Source organism: Buteo buteo, chromosome 23, assembly GCF_964188355.1.
Source record: "Buteo buteo chromosome 23, bButBut1.hap1.1, whole genome shotgun sequence".
NCBI classification, from domain to species: Eukaryota; Metazoa; Chordata; class Aves; order Accipitriformes; family Accipitridae; genus Buteo; species Buteo buteo.
Window position 1 is genome coordinate 20,267,634 of NC_134193.1, and position 13,113 is coordinate 20,280,746.

Genomic DNA, 13,113 nt, shown 5'->3' on the forward strand with positions numbered 1-13,113 from the left:
ATGCTTTAACAACCTCTTGATTTCTCCAGCTGCGGAAGATGCTGCACATGGGATGCACAGGGCACCTGCGGGGACCTGGAGCCAGGTGCTGGCGCTGCTCTGCAGCGTGCCCATGCCATTGCCAGGATGCTCAGAACTACCAGTACCAATGCAAGACCCCCAGCAGTCAGGTTTCAGCACTGGGGGCATTTCTTACAATGCCCTGTTCAGCCCACCATACCCTGGATGAGCTGCACCCCAGCCAACTCATCCCCTTGCTGATATTTATTGTGAAGCACCAGGTCTTGCATGCCCAGATCTCATGAGCTTCTGGGGAGGAGTGGCACCTCTAAAACCTACCTGGCCGTTTTCCAGCCTGTTCTTCTGGAGAGGATGCTGGTGAAAACAACAGGGGACAGAGTTAGGCAGAGTCCAGCCCGGAGATTACGGTGTGCCTCCTGCACTCCGGGGCAGGACCAAGAAGTTTTGAGGGTGCCGTGGGAATACCCGCGTAGTGCAGACGTAATTAATCAAGTTCAGAGATTGTATTCTCCATTAGCGCTTCTCGCTGTGCAGGGAGAGCCTCGGGAGTCTGGCAGGCAACCGCATCCTGGCTGGGAAACAGATCTGTCTTCTCCTGGTGAAAATCTTCTATGAAAAGGAATTTTATCCACGCTTTACAGAGAATATTGCAGATTTCAGAGAAATCGGAATTCAGGAGAAAAGTTCCTCTGAAACTATCAAAGTCCCCCAGTTCAAAAATTGAGTTTTGAACTTTAGAGCCCTGAAATTTGAATGGTTAGTTGAAATTGTATTTTTCCCACTCAAATTTCCCTAAGGGTTAAAAAAAGCATAATTGTTAAAACAAAACCTTGCCAGTGAAGTATCTGGGGAGGCACACGATGATGCTGTGTGATGTCACTGGGACCCCCCCGCCAGGCACAGAGAAACAGCACTGGGGAAGGCTCTTTTGGCAGAGCTGTTTGGGGAACATTTGTTCCCTCAGCTCTTTGATTATTAGTCTTTTCATTTAAAAAAAAGATCATAAAGAGAGGTATAGAAAAGATGCTTTGGGGTAGCTGCCTCTTCTGAGGTCTTTGTTGTTTCAACTTGCCCAAGGCTTTTTGTGTCTCTAGATTTTTTATATCACAGTAAATGCTTATTTTATCTCCGACAGTAAGAGTCAAAAAGACTCCTGATTTTCAACACTTGGGAAGCACCGTGCAACATCATCCAGGGATGGCTGGATCCACTGCCACCACTGCCAGGACTGGAGGCTGCAGATGCCACTGGAGAGCGGCTGGGTCTCTTCCCCAGGAGAAGTCAGCTTGGGCCCACTTTGGGTAAAGACCTCCTCTTTGTGCATGTCTCTCGTTCCTCATGGAAGTCTCCACTTTTGCAATAAAGACATTTTTCAAGGTGTCCTGACACCCATAAGGTGTCCTCTCCCTCCCATTGGTACTAGCAGCTGCTCATTAACACCAAAGGCTAATTGCTACCAATTTGTTAATTAGATATTCAACACCATGTTGCACAAGGAGTTAGGGTTGTGATGACAGAAAGCTAGAGGCTGACCTCGATAATGCCAACTTTAAGTAGTGTTTCCTACAGAAGATTGGCAGGTTCTTCCAGGGTGTCTCTAACCTTGAAATAAGCCAAAGCAAAGGCTACGTGCAGGACACAGCCCCCAGCCAGGGAGGTGTTTCTGTCGCAGGCAATGCTTGAGTGCATGCTTAAAACTCTGCAAGTGCTTCTGTGCTGTGTCAGAGGTGCAGGGGAACCTCAGCGCCAGCAAGCTTGTATCATCGAGGTCAGCTTGTCCAGGCCCATAAATCAACTCCAGCAAAATTAAGACTGGCATCAAAAGATCAGCCAGACCTTACCATAAAGCACCTTGTACATCTGTACTTTCCTGAATCAGAGCCGCCTCAAGACACTACTGAAGCACTCCCACACACGTAGCTGCCAAGGACTGTGTATTAGTTACCAAGAGAGCCTGTGTGTGATTTCCCGTGAAAAATACATTCCTGTAAGACTCGTGGTGGGCAGCTCCTGTGCAGGCAGGCTGAGTGGCACACCAGCCCTTGGTGTGCTTCATCTGAGCGACCCTGTGGGCTCAGCCTCCCCTCTCACTCTTGCTCTTGACAAAGAGTTCAAGGAAAGCCTGATAAGTGAGGGGGAGAAAGTGAGGGAGATAGGGAGCATAGACGAAATATTGTGCAAGTTGCTGTCTTGCACACAGGCAGCTAACCCTGGCCTGGGGGACAAACTCCCCTGCTCTGCAGCAGTGCAGCCTGGGGTACCACTGGGAGCCCTGTGTACCCAAGGTCGGGGATGTGGCCATCCCTTGCTGCTGCTTTTGTGATAGCATCAAGAACAGAGACAGGAAAAAGCCCAGAGCCTCTCTTTTGCTAAGCCAGCTTGGTAAAATGTTCCTTTATCTGCCCTTTGGTGTGAGATAAGGTTTCAGTGTTGTCCTGGTGGAGCAGCTTTGTATCGCTCACAGATACCTCCCCTTGCAGCAGAAAGGTATCAGGCATTCAGAAAATATTTGAGCAAGACCGTATCTTTTTGAAACCCATGTGCAATGGAAAGACACACAGGGTGGATTAGATCTACACTGCAGGGGTTTCAGTGTCTCCTTGTCCATGCAAGGACAAAGCAGGTTTCTCAGCTTGGAGAACTAGACTGTGAGGGCCTCTCTCATTGCAAGTCCCTACGGAGAAGAACTATCACAGACCAAATAGGGACCCAAGTGCCTGGGGTCCTTACTGGGCTAGGAAAACGGCATGTTCCCCCCCGACTCCCTGAGGTACGAGGAGATGCGGTCCCTGCACGTCCCTGGTGCCTGCCTTGGAGCCAGCTCCCTCCAGCACAGAAAGATGGGAAAACATTTTCCACCGCCAAAATTTCATACAGCTAATCCAGCTGCCCCTTTCTTGCACCAGGAGCATCTCTACAGATGGATACAATTACAGTCATTCTTCTATTTTTACTGTCCTTTGACAACAGAGTTCAAATCCAAAATGCAGAACTTTTCTTTCAGCAAAGATCCAAAATATGCATTTTTAATTCTCCTCACAAAGTAATACCAAATGATCAAGCAAGTGAGAACCACCACAGACCTGCCTTCATTCTGAGGATGCAAAAAGAAAATGTCCTCTCCCTGCTTCAAAGCTTAATGGGTTGCTTTGGTGATACACAAACATCTTGAGAGCTAATCAAGATTAACCTTTGTTTTAATGAGTCAGTGAAAACTGTACTTTATTGCAACAAGCCACGTACCTTAATGTCCTTGACATAAGTGTGTGTTTGAAAAGGATGAGCTGGATTTCTCGAGGATGATTTATCACCACCTGGGAGTTCAGCTCTTCTCTTTGTGCTCTCCCCTCCCTTACAAGGGACCTGGTTTGGAAGACCTTCGGTGACCATTTATTTCTATGAAATCCTTATGCAACACCATCAGGAATGACTGGGAGGAAAAGGCATATCATGAAAATAGAGGATAAGGAATAAAAGCCATCCCTTTGTAAGGTCTGACAAAAGAGCCATGCACCACACCAGAGCAGTTGTGTGATTCAGGTGGTGCAGAGGCACAAACTTCCCAGTGCCTAAAGCCGGAGGCTTGAGCAGCACCTTCATGCTGGCTTACACAACGCTGGCTTCTGGGTCAAGGCACCAAAAGGGGAAACATTTCCTTCTCACCACAACAAAGCTATCTGCATGGCACAAAATGGTGTTAGATCCTGAGAAGGCAACTTCTGGGCTTCTCCATCTTCCACCAAAGTCCTGAGGACTAAGAGCCCTCCTCCTCCCTGCCTGCAGCTGACACTCCCTTTCCCAGCAACTCTTACTGGTCATTACAGACAACAATAATTGAAATTTTAAAACTGCCCAGTTGCAGAACAAAACACAACCGATTAAAAGTTTTCTATGTCAAAAATACTTGGTGTATTGAAAAATGCACTCAAAAGGCCGGTTCTGATCTCATTGTGTGGGACTAAGTCCAGAGGAGGTCTCCATGGAGAAGACCTAAAGAATGGACAGGACATTACACTAACAGCATCCTACAGAAATGATTAAGCCAAATAACATGCAGCTGAATAGCGCTCAATGTCTTTTTTGTAAAATTAATAAGGCGTGTAATAGATCAGCCCATTAGTGGATCTAATACCTTGGCTTAAAAGTCCTACCCAAGAAACTTTCATGGCTTTTCTGCTGACTTCACTGGTTTTCAGCAACATAATAGAGAAGTGGAATTGAGCCTAAAAGTCAGACAGTGAATGCAGAAGTCAAGACTTAGGAAAAAGATACAAAAAAAGAACTGTTGATATGTCTCTTCTCTGACATGTTGCAGTGTATCAAAATGGCCACTGCCTTTATTTTGTTTAATCACTTATCTCCATGGAGGGAAGAGGAAATTCCCAAGAACGCATGATCGTTAAAAATATTAGCCAGGGCCTGGTGATTATTTTTGGTAGCTAAAAACTTCCTGACTGAAGTTTTTGGTTTGCATTGGACTTCAGTAAATGTTTTAGTATAACTTTCATAAATACCCATTATACTCAAATCAGTGTGCAGTTTACAATTCAACTGGGAAGGGCGGGGATATGTTTCTCTTTCTTTTGTTTTGCCATGCAGCATGCTAAAGTGCATAGCGCTACACTGAATTAGCATTTAGCTATTTTCTTGTATCCTTAAATAAAGGACTAGTTCACACAGTCAGAAATCTCTGTTTCCTTTCGGGCAGGAAAAAGGAAGTGAATGCGAGGAGCAGATTTGAAGCTTGCTTGCAAGAACAATTGAACTCCCATCCAGAGGGGAAGGGGATCTGCGTCAAGAGGAATTCACTTTTTTTTTCTTTTTTTTCTTTTTTTTTTTTCTGGAAGGGAAGAGAAAATGACCTTTAGTTTAAAAGCCTGAAAGAATAAAGGTCTGAGCATTTAGAGCTGCCTGCACAAATATAGTCATAAAGGCTTTTTCCTGACAAAGGGCTCCCGCAATTGCTCGCGCCATCCTTCGGCGGCGGGGCCCGACTGCAAACGCTGCACCGCGTGCTCCCCAATTAGTTATCCTAGGTGAAGGGCGTCACTGAAACCTGTCAACAGTTCCTGGCTAGGAGGGACCATCCCTGGTTTTTTCTGCAAAATATTTACCATTTTTCTCTTTGTCCCTCCCCAGTGCTGCCAGGCTAGTGGGTCAGATGAGATTTGGTGGATGTGATTTAGTGGATCCTCTTGCCTTTCTCCCCAAAAGTCCTATTATAGCTGTCTGTACAAGCAGGTAGGGCATCAACTCAACCTGTTATGTGGTCAAGACCTCACACTGGCCCCACCTTTTTTGGTCCCTTTTCAGTCAACCAAAAAACCCTCTCCCAGCTTCCCTGGAAAGAGGATGTGAACTGAGACCTCAGGGGCTTGACTACGTGTCAGTACACTATCTTTGTGGTCTCGTCTATAAGTCCTAACCATTTCAGTCCTCACCATTTTAGTCTCCATTTTAGTGGGCCCTGAATATCCACAGAGTACTTTTCTCCATATTTCTTTCTCTCCCCATGCAAGCCAGATTCCCGAGGAAGCTCAAGACCTGGTGAATACAGGGGTTTAGACCTTGATAGGATGCTTAAGCATCCTATCTCCAAGAGCACGAAGCACTTTAGGATGTTTGAGGCAGTCAGCCCCAGAACCAGTCGAGGCGAGTACCGCAGTCTGGGACCTCCCCATGGTACCCAGCGCTTTGCCAGAGCAACCCTGAGTAAAGAGCTTTAGCTTATAACCCACTGCAGCTGAGGGACTCATCGCCCTTCCCTCCTTCTCACCACTTTTCACAGCATCAGTCAGACCTGTGCCAAATCTCCAGCACAAACCTGCATGAGGGGTTTCTACCCTAAAACCAGAGCTCAGGTTAACAGCTCGCATTGTGCAGGCTGCAGCAAGAGCATCGCTTTCCCAGGCCCGCTTTCCTCCAGGGCCGCAGGTAATAAGCAGGGGCCCAAGGGAACACAGGGGATCCAGCTCCAGTTTGGGTTCCCACATACTCACACAAACTCCTCGGAGCTGATTTTCTCCCATCCAAGCAAAATATTTGCTCAGAATGTGAAGCTGCGGCTGGGCAATGTCAGCAGCAAATGTCAGCAAGTGTCAGCAGGAAAGAAACTAATTAGACAAAATGGGCCAAATTTCTCCCGGGGGGAGCTCCTCTGCGATCACTGCAGGAAGGATGATTGTGGCCTAATGGTTAAATACATTATTTTGTGCTCTCTTTTTGCCTTCATCCTGGTTTTATCCAGGCAGGCAGCCTCACTGAGTTTGGCCGGAGCCAGCCTGCCTGCCCAGCGGCTCACCTGGCTCCGCTGACTTACCCCGGAGCAAAGCAACCCGGGTGCAGAGTCCCCTGACAGCACATCACGGACACCTCACAGCTGAGCTCGGATGAAATCACCTCTCGATACTAAAGCTGCGGTTCTACAAATAAATCTTGGCAGGCTTCCACTTTTCTTCTCCAAAGTTGTCCGGCCTCAGTGCGTACAGCTGGAGGGATACCCCCGCCAGCACTCAGAGGGACAAAACCGGAGCCGATGGAGAGCCAGAGGGACAAACACAATCGCTTCTGAATGGGTCGGGCATCGTCTCTGCTAAGGTCATATGTCTGCAGAGCCCGGCGCTAGGCAAAGGTGCATCTGGAAATGCCGTGGCTTCGATGACTCACTGCATGAGGAAATGGTGTCATCCTCCAGCTCTCTGCAGCAGGTCTGGTCCCTCGCCTCCACTGCCGCTACCACCTCCAACACACATTTTTACCTTTTACTACCAAAAGTTTCAGACCAAGCCCGCCCAGGTGAAGCCTGAGTGAAACTCAGGTTCTGCTTATGGGTCTGTTGACACCAAGGGAGCCAAGCTGGGTGAGCCCATCCCCACGTCCAGCCTGGGATGTCAGCAGAAGAGCGGTGTGAGTGGTGTATGGAGGAGGCAAGGATTACGGTGCACCATGTGCATAGGAATTTGCCAGCCCCGTGGTTTTCTATTCTTATTTCTGTTCCCCTTAAACTCCCAGCCAGCACCTTGGTGCGTAAAGGTAATTCATTAACCTGCAAGAATGAGGAGGCTTAAACTTTCCCCTAGTCGCTGCGACAGCTCACAGTCATGCCGGTGTGTCGGGGACAGGCTCTCGGAGCAGTGCCAGCAATGTGGGGGATGTGTACATAGCTCTGCAGGAATGCACCCTCTGAGCAGGGGCTCGAGGAGAAGGAGGGCTGCAGAAGGACAAGGGAAAGGCGCAAAGTCCAGGAGAGCCCAGAGGGCACCCTCAGGGCATGGTCAGGGAAAAGACAACACAAATCCCAGTTCACCTTGCTCGTACCTGCTGGCTTTCCCTGGTGGGACAATCCCCATCAGCCAAGAGAAAGTGCTGTGTGACCATCAGGCTGATGACACAGAGGCACCGATGGTTTGCAGTGTAAAAGCCAGTGGTGGGTTATTTGAAGAGCAGGGAGCTGGTGTTGGTGGAGTTGGATGTGTAAGGCTGGGTACCAGCAGGTTTTTTGTTCCCTTCACAGGAAGGATGGGTTTAGCAGAGTCACGGCACTGGGTTTGCAAGTCCAGGACAGACTGGGAGGACAAGCGCTACTGTGGTGGGACCAGGCAGGCTGTGCCCCATGGGGACTCCGAGGAAAGGCAGATCGCCACAGGGTCATAAGTACTTGTGCAAGGCCAGGGATAGTGGCAGAGCTGGAGGTGCAATGAGAGAAGCCCTGAGGTCCACATCACCCGTAGGGCTGCAAGATCCCCTGTGGGATTGGAGTAAGCTCATCCCCCCCCACACTCCTTGCTTTGCCCATCAGAAGGCAGCAGAATTCAGTCCCAACCAGGGCTGTGCACAGACATCAGGATTTCTACCCCACTCCAGGCAGGCGAGTGTCACCCATGTGCCCCAACAGAGAGGAGACAACTCGTCTAGCAGAAACGCTGGGAACGACCCAACTTTCACTGAGCAGTGAAAGGGCACTTTTCCTCTAGTCCTGGAGGACCCGGGGCTCAGTGAGGCTGCTGGAGGCTGTGCCAGCCCAGTGTGCTGCAGGGAGCCTTCAGTTGCTTTATTCATAGAAATCCACCCTGCACACCAGCCCTGGAGCTGCTGCCTCCCTGGCGCCAGCCCAGAGAGGGTCTGCACTCCCAGCGAACGAGCAGGTCAGCAAAGGCACCGCAGCCAATGTCACAGCAGGAGCGATAACATCTAGATCAGCCAGTTGGTAGCAGAGAAATAAGTCATTGGAGCAGCACATCGTCACGTGCCCGGTTCCTCCTGCTGCACAAATGAAGACTTCAGTTCGGATCGTGCATCTTATTTTCCATAAACATACCAGATTTTGCATCCGGGATTTGCAGGAGAGCGCTGCTGGGACAGTGTTTTGAGCTCAAGTATCAGCTTTAAATTTGAGCTTCAGTGAGACTAGTCCCAGGTACAAAGCCACCAACACTCAATAGGTTCTATATGAGCACAAAAATCAGTTGCATCAGGATTCCTGTGGCACAGTGAACTAAATTATTTGTCTGTAACTTCTGAATTCCTTTTTTTTCTTTTTGGGGCTTTGTTTTGATTTTGATTTATTTTTCTGCTATCATAGGAAGCAGCTCGGAGATTGGTTGTGACATACCCTGGGCTAATTCAGTGGAAAGCCTGTTTTCGAAAAGAAACTTTTGCCATCTTGCTCCCAGCTTTGATTTGCCTGTCCCTGCTTGCTTGCCAGAGCTTATTCTGAGAGGTTAATAGGAAAGTTTCTTTGTGCGGAGCCAACCAGCTATTGTGCCCAAGTGATTCTGTTCAAGGAATAAAAAGCACATTCACTTTGTGTTCGAGGAGATGACATTTGTTTGATTGGTGTGCTTGAGAGCTCGGTGGGGAATACAGCAGAGAAAAAACATTCTTGTGAGGAGCCATTTCAAAAGAAAAGAAACAAGAATCCAGGAGAGATAAGAAAAATGAATGTTTGCAGAATCTGGGAAAGCCTTGTGCAGAGGGACGGAGACAAAGTACGAGAATGCACTTTATTTGTGACAAGCTTTCCATCCTGGGCAGCCAAACAGGACATCCTGCTTCAGTTCTCCTTCCTCTCTTTAATTAGAGTTGTGTTCAGGACACTGCCATTAATGTCGTCTCAGCATTTCCATGACAAAGCCCTGTTTTTGCGGGACTTTAGGAACTTGGCCCTAGAAAAATCTGTTATTAGTGTAGAACTGCTCAGCCCACAGACTGTGGCAGGTTTGCAGCCAGTCGCTGTGACATTTCCATCACAGGGAGCCGACACCAGCTCAGAGTGAGGTGGCCCCGTCCGGGATGTGGGACCAGCAGAGGAGACCGTATCCCATCTCTGGACACACTGGGGTTAGCAGTGGGCTGTGCACCCCAGTCGGAGCCCAAGCAAACGTCTCTGTTTCAGATCTGAAATGTGGCAACTCTCTGAAGTCCATAATGTCACCAAAAACACAACGCCCACATTTCCAAATCTGTAAGTCGCTGTGGAAACTTCTGTGTTCAAATAATTTTAAAAAGCCTGAAAAGGAAACCGGATTCTCCAGCAATGGTATTTTCACTACCTGGAAGTAGGGCCTGGCTACAACCCCCCTGGTTGCACTTGCCCCAGAAATGGAGATCCCTAAAAAAATCACTCCAGGAAGAGCAGATCCTTGCCCAGCCCGGGGACATGCTGCCGCAACTTCCCAAGGCTCCCTGACCCCTGCGGCCGCTGCAATTTCATGCTGAGCAGAGGCATGGAGCGGCAGTGACAGAAATCACTTGCTTTCCCGCTGGCTTCTTAATTGCCTCCCTTCCCCTTCGCTCAGGGTTGGCAGCTCGGCTCTCGCAGGGCTGAGGCTATCGCCACTGCTCTTTATCAATCCCATGTGCTGGAGAAGCTGCTGCAAATGGTGCCTCGTCAAACCTGCTGTTTGCAACAGCAAAGCAAATGAGACCAAACACGATTGTAAAAGTAATAAAAGCGGGGTTGAAATCACACTGGAGCCATGCGCGATCTCCTGGCTGGGGCAACACTGGCAAAGAACCTGGCTGACAAGTGAGCTGTAAAAAAAAATTGTTTGAAAGATACTGAAATGCACCTTAAACACCAGTTTAAGGGTGAGTATTGAAGCCTGTTCTAGTGATAAACCTGTTTCCCACTGTGTTTTGTTATACTGTATAAACTCCTTCCTTCAGGTCTCCATGGCAGGACCTGGGATTTGTGCACTGGCTCTGAGCACATGGGCAAGAGAAATCCTTATTCCTGTCCCACCGCTGGCACCAAGGGCCCCACGACACCAGGCCAGGCAGACCGTGCTTCACTGAAACAGAGGCAGCAGGAAAGCAGGAGAAGCTATAGCTCAGTCCAGCCAACACCTTTGGGGCTGGTTTTGGCTCAAGACATGCTAAGTGTTATTAGCCAAAATAAAACACTTTTTTCATGGTGGAAAAAACAGTCTTTCCAACTGAAAATATTATTGCAATTCTTCCACTCCTAAAGGGAGAGAAAACAGATTCCTTTGTTTCTATTGAAGTCCCAGGTGCATCGCTGGCATCCAGAGCTGAGCATGCTCTGGAAGAAGCTGTAAAGCAACATTTCAGCACAGGATACTCCAAAGCAGACAGGGTTAAGCTAAACATCCTTTTACTGCTACTCTTTCGCTTCCCATTTCAGGGAAGATGATACAATGGTCCTGCACCCTGCACTAACGCTGTGCTGGGGGGGATCCCCTCCTTGCGCAGTTGTCCCCGGGTCCCCCCAGGGCCAGTTTGGATGCAGGAATGGGGCTTCATTTCTCTCCTAGAGCCCTGCGATGTGCCGGCTTCCTGCAGGTCCGTGGCACGGCTGGGCTGTTTTTTCCCCATCCCAGGCTCGTGTGCCCGCCGGGGGACCACATGCAATGCCCTGCCCTTTCCTACCCTCGCTGCCGCCCCGCGGCGTGGGGGGCCGGGAGCCAGCAAACTGCCAGAGACGCCGCTACCGGCTTTCCTCACTCAGGGTTCTGCTGAGAAGCCAAGTCAGAGAAATGATCTGATTTAAATGAACTAACAAGAGTGAGGAAACGGTGGAAAGCAGCTGGTTTGGGGGTCTTCAAGCTGACTGGGGCTGTTTGACCGATTTCTCACCCGCTGGAGCAAGCTAGTTTGGGTAAAAGGCAGTTACCCTCCATTGACACCCTGGCTGATGAGCTGCTCCACATACGAGAAGCCCACCCGGCTTCTGCACTTTAGCTTTGGAGATTTAGGATGTGCTGGCACAGGGACCCACAGGGCTTCCTCAGCGGTGCCCACCGACTCCAGGCAGCGCCGGGAGAGGCAGCCGGGCTCCGTCCCCCTGCCCGGGGCCCACCGAACCACAGCGCGGGGCAAGGCAGGGCAGGAAGGGAGCCGGCGGAGATGAGTGTTTCCTGACTCTCCGGAGTGAAACAGAAAAGCGCTGTCACTCAGCGGCCCCCACAAGTGCAGCGGCAAGATAACTCCAGATAGAGCCGCCATCACTTCCCCCCTTTGTCCCTGGCTTTTTTCAGGCCTTCCTGAGCAGAAACGTCCCATCTCCGAAGGAATGTCGTTGCTGCCGTCCGCCCACGAAACGCCGAGCGGCCGCGCTGCCCACAGCACGCTGCCGGCTCAGCTGGGGCGTGGATGCTCCGGGCAACCCGGTGTGCAGAGCGGCCAGCAGCCCCGGGCTGGGAGCTGCCACGGGAGCCTGAGGAGGACACGCAAGTCATCCCAATATGGTGGAAACAGCCCGCCACGTCCCTCGGTTTTCCTGGCCTGAGTCACTCCTGAGTGCAGGAGATGAAAGGCAGTTGGGGGCTCGCAGAGAAAATGCCACTCAGGAACCCGGGGCAGCCCCAGAGCCCCAGCAAGCAGCCCCAGTGCTGACTCCTGTCCTGCATGTGCCTTCAGCTCCTGGCACAGCACTGGTCCCTGACAGCCTCAGCAAATGCCCCAGCCCATGGCCGGAGGGTGCTCACAGGGCATTTCATGGCTGTGACAGTCCCTGCCACTTGCCTGTCCCTGGTCTGGTGCCCGCTGAGCCAGCCCGGGGCACCCCCCAGGGACTGCTGTCCCTGGCAGGGGACATGCATCCCCTGCATAAATCCCAGAGGGACCCTTCTGATCTGAAAGGAGCGCTTCCACCTTTTAAATTAGGCTATATTTTTCCCCAGGCTCCTCAAAAGCGGACTCTGGGTTTGGCTCTTTGGATGCAGCTCACCCTATGACCACCCCTGTTTCTGTTCAGTAAAGATCTAAGTCAATGCCCTTTCCTCCCCGGTACAGGATAACAACAACCAGCTGGTCCCTCAGCTCTGCCCAAAGCCCCAGAGCTGCTGCTCGTCATGGAGCCAGTGCTGCATTTGCCTTGAGCTGAGGACCGGGGCAGGATGACCCTTCCAGGGATGCTGCAGGATGGGGATGAGGTGGGAGCCCCGGTCCCCAAAGCCAGGAGCAGGCAGGGCAGATGCAGGAGCAGCACACGGTTGTAGAGGAGCAGCCCTGCAGCAGATGCTTTTGCTCCCACAGCAGCACAGGGCAAGGGGGGGCTTGATAGGAACAAGAGGGTGATGGGGCACCCCCAGACAGGGCCCTTGGCTAGCACAGCATCAGCATCCCCAAAGCCAAGGCTGGAATGCAATGAGGCCGTTTGTATTATCTCCCTCCCCCGCCTCTCAAGGACAAAATAATCTAGCTGTCCTAGAAACAAATTTTTCACCAAGGAATTCTTCATTAGTGCTTGTTTCCTCTCCCAACCCATTTCCTGGAAGCAGTTTGCGCTGACAGAGGTGGGCAGGAGCTGGCCACGGGCCGTAGCGGAGCTGCTGCGGGATGCACAGGCCACGTGCGTGCATGTGGGTGCACAGACATTCCTTCCACGCTCAACGGCCTGTGGTTACAGCCACGCTGGGGACACGCTGCACTGCGGCTGGCCACCGGCTCTCCATGCCTGGAAACCCCAGGTAATGCATCTTTGTTGGAACAAGACTTTTTTTATGTTTATCATAAAGTGGAGGCCCAAGCACCTTGAAGACAGGTCCTGGTGTACATAGTCCAGAGCCCACCCAGCATCGGAGCAGAGCGTACACTGGCACGGCATGGACAGCCGTGGCTCCCGATATA

At 50.7% G+C, this 13,113-nt stretch overlaps 1 long non-coding RNA gene across 2 annotated transcripts; it reads left to right on the top strand.

Annotated features, from left to right (window-relative positions):
* The first annotated feature begins 561 nt into the window (after positions 1-561).
* Positions 562-10,326, top strand: LOC142043964 (uncharacterized). Of its 2 annotated transcripts, none has more exons than XR_012654177.1 (3): positions 562-777; positions 1,157-1,322; positions 10,189-10,326. It is a non-coding gene; the product is annotated as an uncharacterized LOC142043964 (long non-coding RNA). The 2 variants fall into 2 exon arrangements; XR_012654176.1 differs by lacking the exon at positions 10,189-10,326 and adding an exon at positions 4,730-5,035.
* Positions 10,327-13,113: the final 2,787 nt, after the last annotated feature.